Here is an 11,722-nt window from a genome sequence, read left to right on the forward strand (position 1 = left end):
CTGCGGGTGTCCGTGCTCCCCCCACCGGCGCTATACGCGCCGCCCATTATCAGGGCCACCCGCTTGCTCATCCCCAGCTCCAAGACCCGAGCCCAAACGTTATCCCCGCTGTCTCAAGTGCAAAGTGTCGTTTGTGATTTTCCTGCGCTTAACAATATCCGCCCCACCCATTTCGTGCTGTAAACTCCGCCACCCCCCACCCCGGGCTTTCTCACGTAAGAATAAGATCAAAACTTACTGGAAATACCTAGCAGGTACCTGGGAAACCCCCGTCGGATCCTTCTGGTTATCGACCAATATCATCAACATACCATTTGTGAAAACTTGTGGAACGTCTGGTAACAGAGTGGTTGAATTATATTTTGGAAAAGAGAGATGATATAGTGTTTTATCAGAGCGGATTTCAGAAGGGTAGAATGACTTTGGATTCATGTTTTAAATTTAGAATATGATATTAGGAAAGCATAGCTAAATAAAGAAGCTGTAAAAGCAGTATTTTTATATTAAAAAATATGATATGTTATGGAGGGAAGGTCTTTTGATTAAGTCAGGGTAATTAGGAGTGAGATGAAGGCCATATAATTTTTTTCTTAGATTCTTATTTGGACGGTCTTGCAGGTAAGGGCAGGTGAGGTGTATTTAGGCTTCTATAGGATAGAGAATGGGACCTCACAAGGCAGTATTTGTAGCCCTTTATGATTAAAGCTATTTTCTCTGAGATAGGTACTGGGGTGGGTAAATCACTTTTTGCAGATGATGGAGCTTCATGGACTAGAGGTAGAAGTTTAAATTTAATTGTATATAGGATGCAATTAATAGAAACATAGAAACATAGAAAATGGGTGCAGGAGTAGGCCATTCGGCCCTTCGAGCCTGCACCGCCATTTATTATGATCATGGCTGATCATCCAACTCAGAACCCCGCCCCAGCCTTCCCTCCATACCCCCGACCCCTGTAGCCACAAGGGCCATATCTAACTCCCTCTTAAATATAGCCAATGAACTGGCCTCAACTGTTTCCTGTGGCAGAGAATTCCACAGATTCACCACTCTCTGTGTGAAGAAGTTTTTCCTAATCTCGGTCCTAAAAGGCTTCCCCTCTATCCTTAAACTGTGGCCCCTCGTTCTGGCCTTCCCCAACATCGGGAACAATCTTCCTGCATCTAGCCTGTCCAATCCCTGTAGCATTTTACACGTTTCAATCAGATCCCCCCTCAATCTTCTAAATTCCAACGAGTACAAGCCCAGTTCATCCAGTCTTTCTTCATATGAAAGTCCTGCCATCCCAGGAATCAATCTGGTGAACCTTCTTTGTACTCCCTCTATGGCAAGGATGTCTTTCCTCAGATTAGGGGACCAAAGCTGCACACTCCAGGTGTGGTCTCACCAAGGCATTGTACAACTGCAATAGTACCTCCCTGCTCCTGTACTCGAATCCTCTCGCTATAAATGCCAGCATACCATTCGCCTTTTTCACCGCCTGCTGTACCTGCATGCCCACTTTCAATGACTGGTGTATAATGACACCCAGGTCTCGTTGCACCTCCCCTTTTCCTAATCGGCCACCATTCAGATAATAATCTGTTTTCCTATTTTTGCCCCCAAAGTGGATAACTTCACATTTATCCACATTAAATTGCATCTGCCATGAATTTGCCACTCACCCAACCTATCCAAGTCACCCTGCATCCTCTTAGCATCCTCCTCACAGCTAACACTGCCACCCAGCTTCATGTCATCCGCAAACTTGGAGATGCTGCATTTAATTCCCTCATCCAAGTCATTAATATATATTGTAAACAACTGGGGTCCCAGCACTGAGCCTTGCGGTACCCCACTAGTCACCGCCTGCCATTCTGAAAAGGTCCCGTTTATTCCCACTCTTTGCTTCCTGTCTGCTAACCAATTCTCCACCCACACCAATACCTTACCCCCAATACCGTGTGCTTTAAGTTTGCACACTAATCTCCTGTGTGGGACCTTGTCAAAAGCCTTTTGAAAATCCAAATATACCACATCCACTGGTTCTCCCCTATCCACTCTACTAGTTACATACTCAAAAAATTCTATGAGATTCGTCAGACATGATTTTCCTTTCACAAATCCATGCTGACTTTGTCCGATGATTTCACCGCTTTCCAAATGTGCTGTTATCACATCCTTGATAACTGACTCCAGCAGTTTCCCCACCACCGACGTTAGGCTAACCGGTCTATAATTCCCCGGTTTCTCTCTCCCTCCTTTTTTAAAAAGTGGAGTTACATTAGCCACCCTCCAATCCTCAGAAACTAGTCCAGAATCTAACGAGTTTTGAAAAATTATCACTAATGCATCCACTATTTCTTGGGCTACTTCCTTAAGCACTCTAGGATGCAGACCATCTGGCCCGAGGGATTTATCTGCCTTCAATCCCTTCAATTTACCTAACTCCACTTCCCTACTAACATGTATTTCGCTCAGTTCCTCCATCTCACTGGACCCTCTGTCCCCTACTATTTCTGGAAGATTAATTATGCCCTCCTTAGTGAAGACAGAACTAAAGTAATTATTCAATTGGTCTGCCATGTCCTTGCTCCCCATAATCAATTCACCTGTTTCTGTCTGCAGGGGACCTACATTTGTCTTTACCAGTCTTTTCCTTTTTACATATCTATAAAAGCTTTTACAGTCCATTTTTATGTTCCCTGCCAGTTTTCTCTCACAATCCTTTTTCCCCTTCCTAATTAAGCCCTTTGTCCTCCTCTGCTGAACTCTGAATTTCTCCCAGTCCTCAGGTGAGCCACTTTCTCTGGCTAATTTGTATGCTTCTTCTTTGGAATTGATACTATCCCTAATTTCTCTCGTCAGCCACGGGTGCACTACCTTCCTTGATTTATTCTTTTGCCAAACTGGGATGAACAATTGTTGTAGTACATCCATGCAACCTTTAAATGCTTGCCATTGCATATCCACCGTCAATCCTTTAAGTGTCATTTGCCAGTCTATCTTAGCTAATTCACGTCTCAAACCTTCAAAGTTACCCCTCTTTAAGTTCAGAACCTTTGTTTCTGAATTAACTATGTCACTCTCCATCTTAATGAAGAATTCCACCATATTATGGTCACTCTTACCCAAGGGGCCTCTCACGACAAGATTGCTAATTAACCCTTCCTCATTGCTCAAAACCTAGTCTAGAGTAGCCTGCTCTCTAGTTGGTTCCTCGACATGTTGGTTCAAAAAACCATTCCGCATACATTCCAAGAAATCCTCTTCCTCAGCACCTTTACCAATTTGGTTCACCCAATCTACATGTAGATTGAAGTCACCCATATAACTGCTGTTCCTTTATTGCACACATTTCTAATTTCCTGTTTAATACTATCTCTGACCTTACTACTACTGTTAGGTGGCCTGTACACAACTCCCACCAGCGTCTTCTGCCCCTTAGTGTTACGCAGCTCTACCCATATCGATTCCACATCTTCCCGGCTTATGTCCTTCCTTTCTATTGCGTTAATCTCTCCTTTAACCAGCAACGCCACCCCACCTCCCCTTCCTTCATGTCTATCCCTCCTGAATATTGAATATCCCTGAACGTTGAGCTCCCATCCCTGATCACCCTGGAGCCATGTCTCTGTGATCCCAACTATATCATAATCATTAATAACAATCTGCACTTTCAATTCATCCACCTTATTACGAATGCTCCTTGCATTGACACACAAAGCCTTCAGGCGCTCTTTTACAACTCCCTTAGCCCTTATACAATTATGTTGAAAAGTGGCCCTTTTTAATGCTTGCCCTGGATTTGTCGGCCTGCCACTTTTACTTTTCTCCTTAGTACTTTTTGCTTCTACTCTCACTTTACACCCCTCTGTCGCTCTGCACTGGTTCCCATCCCTCTGTTGTGAACTAACCTCCTCACGCCTAGCCTCTTTAATTTGATTCCCACCCCCCAACCATTCTAGTTTAAAGTCACCTCAGTAGCCCCCGCTAATCTCCCTGCCAGGATATTGGTCCCCCTAGGATTCAAGTGTAACCCGTCCTTTTTGTACAGGTCATGCCTGCGCCAAAAGAGGTCCCAATGATCCAAAAACTTGAATCCCTGCCCCCTGCTCCAATCCCTCAGCCACGCATTTATTCTCCATCTCATTGCATTCCTGCTCTCACTGTCGTGTGGCACAGGCAGTAATCCCGAGATTACTACCTTTGCGGTCCTTTTTCTCAACTCCCTTCCTAACTCCCTATATTCTCCTTTCAGGACCTCTTCCCTTTTCCTACCTATGTCATTGGTACCTATATGTACCATGACCTCTGGCTCCTCACCCTCCCACTTCAGGATATCTTGGACACGATCAGAAATATCCCGGACCCTGGCACCAGGGAGGCAAACTACCATTCGGGTCTCTGGACTGCGTCCACAGAATCGCCTAACTGACCCCCTTACTATCGATTAATAAGGTCGAACAGTGGGCATATAGATGGGGTTTTGAGCTTTCAGTAGCTAAAACTCATTGTGTGTTTTACAAAGAGGATCAATAGACCTGCACTTGATATGAAATTATGTGGTCAAACTCTTGAAGTATCAGAATTCTTGGCATGTAACTGGATAATAAGCTGATATGGAAGCACTGTATCAGTAAAATAATTGATAAATGTAAAGGAGCATTTAATATCCTCAGGTATCTATGTGGGTATTCTTGGGGTGCTACATGAAAATCTCTGTTAACCATTTATATTTGTTTAATTAGATCTGTTCTTGATTATGGTCGTGTGGCTTATGGATCAGCTTCATCTTCAAATTGAAAAATGTTTGTATGTGATTTAAGCACAAGCTTAAAGACTGTGTTGGGCTGCAGTAAGGCCATCTGCTGTTTCAGCTTTACTGGTTGAAATGGAACAATTACCCTTACAGTTGTGGAGGATGAGGTTGATGTTAACATACAGGATTAATCTGAGGGGGCAAAGAAATGATCTTCCTGTTAAAGATGTGCTGGAAGACTGTTGGTAACATTGCAAGAAGAATGTTTTTAGTTTTGAGTGGCTGGGTGCTTATCACGCTAGGACATGGGTTTGCTGGATTACGTAATTTGTCTTGGTAACCTCAACGTGGTTTTTTCCAATGACTTTAATTGATTTTAGGTTACATAATTTTATGAAGTTCAAGGTCCTGATATGCCTGAGAGCCTGTTGGTTCATCAGTACATTAAGGAAAAGTATTGTGATATGTTAACCATTTTTTACTGATGGATCAAAAGATAATTTAACTGGCAATGTTGGTGTGGCTGTTTTTGTGCCTGAATTGCAGGTAACAATAAAGAAGTGTCTTCCTTACCATTTATCAGTATATACAGCAGAAATGGTTGCCATTCTTTTGGGCTTACAGTTGGTGGAGGAAATTTGTCCTTGCAAAGTTGTAGTTTGTTCAGATTCTTTCTCCATTTTGACTGGTCTTAAAACAATAGATCAGGTTGAGTGCTGGAAGCTCTTCATAGTTTACTTCATATTCAAAGTAGTGGTTTACATGATTGCTCTTTATGGGTCCCTGCACATAGAGGAGTCGAGGGAAATGAGCAGGATGATTGTTTGGCCAAAAACGCTGTTAAAAGTGGATATAGACCTTTCACTTAGCAAATCAGAAGCTGAGGGTTTGGTGGGACAAGACCTGTGGGATAATGCACATGAGGGGGGACACATTTACAGAACACATAAAACCTCTGGGTTGATGGGAGAAGGGGTAAAACAAGAGGGAAGATATTATTATTCCTTATCTTGTTGGAAAACATCACTCTGGGGTGTGTAGGTTTTGTTGTCATTATGAAACAGTTGAACACATTCTATAACAATATAAAGCATGTAAGTTTGAAAGAAATCAAATGCAGGCTTCACTACTGTTTTTGGAGGTTGATTAGTTTTCATTTTAAAACTTTGCTAAGTTGTGGAAGTGACTTTAATTTAATTCACATTATTGACTTTCATTATTAACCATCTGTAGGGCTTTTGGGGGTATCTGAGAGCCAAGCAATCACATGATTTAATCCTAGTCTAATTATGGGATAACTTGCAATGACCAATTAACTTATCAACCAGTACGTCTTTCGACGGGTCACTGGTACTGTAAAGTGTTGTGCTAACTACTATACTACCATGCCGCTGCAGAGATCCATTTAGAACACAGATAACGAGGAATGTCTTTAGCCAGATGGTAGTGAATCTGTGGAATTCATTGCCACAGATGGCTGTGGAGACCATATTGGGTATACTTAAAGAGGAAGGTTATAGGTTCGTGATTAGTCAGGTTGGTAAAGGTAACAGGGATAAGGCAGAAGAATGGAGTTCAGAGGGATTGGTGGAGCAGATTCAATGGAGCGATGACCCTAGTTCTGCTCCTGTGTCTGGTCTTATGTTTACCTGCTAAATTGGTGAATGGGAATAAATGAAAGTGAACAAATGGACAAAATAACACAAACAATGTACTGTGGGAGTTATGAAATCAGAGCAGGAAAACAGGTTAACAGCATCCTCCACTTCCCAGCGAGAGAAAGCAAATGAGCCAGTATCAAAAATGCATGGAAATGCATCTTTACACCAGGTAAATCTGGGGGGCACCTCTGACCATACTCTGGCATGGATGGTCCCTAGCCTGGTGTGAAAGGAAGAACTCTGAGTATGGAGCTAGCCTTCTACTTTTCAAAGGGCAGTGTGTCTTTGCAAATCTCTCTCTAAAATGTCTGTGGGAGTACTGGTCTTTAAAGGGAGAGATAGGTTGATAATTTCTTAACAAGCAAAGGGATAAAGGGTTAACACAGAAAGTGAATGTGAAGTTATAATCAGATCATTCAAAATTATACAAAAATTACAATACAAGTTTGAGGGCATCTGTATGAACTTATTGCAGAAAATTACAGCACAGTACAGGCCTTTCAACATAGATGGTCACAAGCCCAGCTGTGAAAGAGGAGATTTGTACATGGGGCTAGCAGTCCCAGTGCCACAGTAACACTGACAGAAGCTCCAAAGACCTCATCACTAGGAGAGGAAGGCTTTTCAAATATGGGCTGCACCTAGAGACAACTTTAAACTTTGGCCCAGAATAAAGGACTGTGGCAGAGCTGCTGTCAGCGGCCAATGCCCCAGTAGGGGTGATGGTCAGAGTTACCCCTGACCATCCTAATCTCCACTGGAGGTATAAAGGGATTGACAACCTTCCACCTTGATCCAGGACCCAACCCACTCCTGTGTCATTCTTCCATCCTATAGACATAAGATTTGCTTCTTCGACACTAGTTTAACTAACTTTTCTAAGAAATAATTAAGATATTTAGAGGAAATCACAGAAGAAGTCTCCTTGAAAGACATGGATTTGGTAAATAAAACACAACAATTAAGGCAAATGAAAGTAAAAACGTAGAGCAGATAGAGAGCTTGTAATGATCAAGATTCAGTAGCATTCTTCAGTATTCGAACTCCACCACTGGATGGTCCCAAGCCCAGCTGTAGAAGGAGGAGGGTTGAGCATGGGCTAGTAACTCCATCCCGGAAAAGCCCAGTGCTACAGAAGCGCCAAAGACCTCATCCCTGGGAGAGAGAGCATCTTTGAACATGGGCTACACCTGGGGATAACTGTCAGACCAGCCCAGGACAGAAGACTTTGGCGAACTGCTGTTGGCGGCCTATGCCTCAGTAAAGGTGATGGGCTGATGTAAATGGGTAAGTTCAGTACATCATTGTTACTCCAGATGCAGTAATCATAAAGAGCACCATAAAAAAAACAAACAAAAATACACTATAAATACAAAAGGAATCTATAAAACACTATGTTCAAGCAACTGTTTGAGTGTGGCTGTATATACATAAACGGGTTGTGTGTGCATAAAGTGCCACTAGGTACAGGAGTATCTGACATAAAGTGACTGACAGGAAATGCTAAAGTGTCTCTTGGCAAGAGGAACTCTTCTCGTAGCAGCAGGGCATATGAAAACACAGTAAGAGAATGACTGTCAGTGTAGGAATGAAGTATGGAATGTAACTATAAAGTTATCAGTGCATGGGGTAAGAAGAGTGCTGAAGGGCTTGTGGAGGAGTAGCAGATGTGTATATGTGGGGTTTCATTACCATTAGCATCTTAATTAACTTTATTTCCCCCACAAGGTCTAGCTGTTGAGTGATTTAGCCCTCTGACAATTACCAGAACTACCAGATTTCCAGTCTGGGCCTGCCTGGTATTTCCTGTCAGAAATTACCTCCACCCAGGTAACCATGGTAAAATAGTCCCGAATGCACCAATGAGTAATAGAATACTCCCAGAAGTTTCTCCAGAGATTTCTAAAAATGCTAATACATTCAATATTTTTATATTTCTTGTAATCTCCTTACAAACAGACACACACACTACAATTTTTATAAGATATTGCCACCTACCACAACATAAATATTGGCACAGTGCCAGTACCCTATCCTGTGGGGCGTGCCTTTTCTGATTGTCGAAAGTTGCTTCAGTTGTGATTAGTTAGCTTAGAAACTGCAGCTGCTTTTCCCGTTGGTTAGCTGCCTGATGTCCAGTTTCAAATACAGTATCCTGGGTATAAAGTAGCACGTGGAAGGAACTTGCTCTCTTCTTCCTTTGTTTAAGGCACGACAATTGGGAAGGTATGCTCTGTGCACACTTTTAACTAGGTATGTTTATTGATTATTCAGATTTGTGGTGTCTGTGACTTGGAAATACAAATGTTTGGTCGAATTTTTACTGTTTGTAAACAAATGGTTAATATAACAGTGCATTTCCTGCCTCACTTCCTGGACCCATGAACCTGGTTCAACATTACATGCCTCGGTCTAGCCAATGATGATAACCAAAGAGCTGATAAATGCTGACACATCCCTGGAATGCTGAAATCCTAAGAAAATTCAGTGATGCACCCAACAAACCCAAAGACTGATCGGAAGTCCAGAAGTCAAGGTCCATTGGCCAAAGCCCCATGTCTGTGAGTCTCTGCACATCCGCTAGAGAAGTTAAAGGCCCATTTTCTGTGAATCCACAGTCCGTTTGAGTTTGGAGGCTGAAGACAGCCTGTGTTGGGGCTAGAGGACTGTGTATGTGCCCATGTGTCTAGGAAGGGGGCTTATTTTGCTGTTATTGCTTTGTCCCTTGGTACGTTCTGTGTTGTCTGCTGAGTATTGTAGGCATATAATGTTGCTGCCAGAATGTGTGGTGACATCTGCGGGCATCCCTCAGCACATCCTCCAGTGTGTGATTGTTAACACAATTGATACATTTCACCAGATCATTTGCAGAGACCCCTTAAAGATTTCTTACTCAAAAGAGACGCACATAGTCAATAGTGATACATTTCCTGTAATCCCTTAGCACAGTCTAAGGTATTTATCAATAAAGGCAAAGGATGTAATCTTTCTACGAACAGGTAACAAAATGTAAAAGGATGTAGAACAAAAGGGACAATGATTAGGGAAATTACAGTGCAGTGTAAAGAAGGCTAAGAAGGTCATCAAATATTTTGCATTTGCGTCTACTGCAGATAATGGCACGCCTCTACTTTCTGAGGGGGCTGAATAGAGCTGCGCTATGCACATCGATACTCAAACTTTCTTCAGATGCGCAATGGAGAGCATCCTAACAAGCTGCGTCACTGCATGGTACAGAAACTGCACTGCAGTGAACAGGAAGGGTCTACAATGGGTAGTCAAAACTACCCAACGCATCATCAGCTCCAGTCTACCTGATACCAAGGACAAACCTACAGAAAGGTGCTGGAGAAGTGACATTAACATCATGAGGGATCCCACCCTGTTCATGGACTTTTCGTCCCATTGCCTTCAAGGAGGAGGCTATGTAGCATCCACGCCAGGACACCAGATTCAAAAACAGTTCCTTTCTCCAAACAGTAAAGCTGATCAACACCTCCAACCACTAACCCACCCCTCCATGCTCCACCCCCCCCCCACGCCACTACTTTATCATTTCGTGGCAGTCACCTTGTGTACAGACACTCCTGTGCCTAGGTGTCACTTTATGGACATACAGTCAATCTATCTATATATAAACTATCTTACGTATTTATATTTGTTGTGTTTTTATTATTGTGTTCTCTATCTTATTGTCATATCTATAGTTCTTTTTTATGCTGCATCAAATCTAGAGTAACAATTATTTTTAAGTGTAATGGAAATGACATTAAACAATTTTGAGTCTTGAAACTGAAGGGGAACCAAGGATCATCAACCAACAAATATGACTACAGAGACAGTGAGTACTGGAGAAATTTATAGGACCAAAACAGCCAATTCTCCTGGACCCCGAGAGCCTGGATCACTGGTTTCTAAAAGTCAGTTCAAAGTTCAAAATAAAATTTATTATCAAAGTAAGTATATATCACTATATATTACCTGAGATTTATTTTCTTGCAGGCATTCACAGTAAATACAAAGAAGCACAATAGAATCAATGAAAACACGCACAATAAATATGGACTAACAACCAATGTGTAAAAGACAACAAACTTCAAATTCAAAAAAAGAGAAAAAAAGTAATACTGTAAATAAATAAGCAAAAAATATCATGAGTATGAGTTTTATAATCCTTAACAATGAGTCCATAGATTGTGAAATCAGTTCAGTGTTGGCAATGAATGAAGTTATCCTTTCTGGTTCAAGAGCCTGGTGGTTGAGGGATAATAATTGTTCCTGAACCTGGTGTTGTAGGACCTGAGGCTCCTGTATCTCCTTCCCAATGGCAGTAGCAAGAAGAGAGCATGGCCTGGGTGTTGGGTGTCCTTGATGATGGATGCTGCTTTCCTGCATTAGTAACAATCTCACAAAATTCCATGAATTCGAGAACAGTATCAATAGACTGGCAAGGAGTACTGCAATTTAAAAAAGTAATCCCTTCTCTCATTTCTATTCTCCACTGCAATTTAAGAAGAGATCACAGAATTACAGATCACAGCTTGACAACTTTGTCATCAAAAAGTGTTAACAATGTACTTAGAAAATTGTAATATTAGCTGGAGGCAATTTTATTTTAAGAAGGGAAATCATGACTGACAAATATAAAAGTTTATGGTTGTAACCAGCAGGGTGGGTAATGAGGAAAACATGGTGCATACTGTGTGCCTGGATTTTCAATGATCATTTTCTAAGATTCCAGAAAAAAACTTTTTTATATAACATAGGGGTTGATGGGGTGAGGAGCAGTACATAATAAAGAATGGAAATAAAAGGTTCATCATCAGATTGACAGACTGTTGTTAGTATCATGCAAAAGGAGTCTGTATCAGCTGCACTGAAGGTGACAAACCAATTTATGGGCATGAGTGAAAAGATAGAGTGCGATATGTTCAATGGAGTGTAATCCACTAAATTCTTTGAAGGAACTAAGTTAATTGGAAAAGTGAGCCATGAGGTTGCATTCATGGTTTCCATGGTGACCATGAGGTTGCATTCGTGAGAAATAGTGGTGGATGCAATGCAGTCCAGTCCATCAAAGGCAAAGCCCTCCTTGCCATTGAGAGTGGTGTTGCTATAAAGACCTACTCTGTGCTGGAATCGCTAAATAAATAAATATTTATAAGGAGTGCAACCACAAGAAAGCAGTATTCATCATTAAGAACCCCTACCATCTAGGCCATGCTCTCCTCTTGCTACTACTATCGGACAGGAGGTGCAGGAGCCTTGGGTCCGATGTCACCGGGTTCAGAAACAGTTATGAATTTTCAACCGTCAGACT

This window comes from Mobula hypostoma, chromosome 2 (genome assembly GCF_963921235.1).
Source record: "Mobula hypostoma chromosome 2, sMobHyp1.1, whole genome shotgun sequence".
Classification (NCBI taxonomy): domain Eukaryota; kingdom Metazoa; phylum Chordata; class Chondrichthyes; order Myliobatiformes; family Myliobatidae; genus Mobula; species Mobula hypostoma.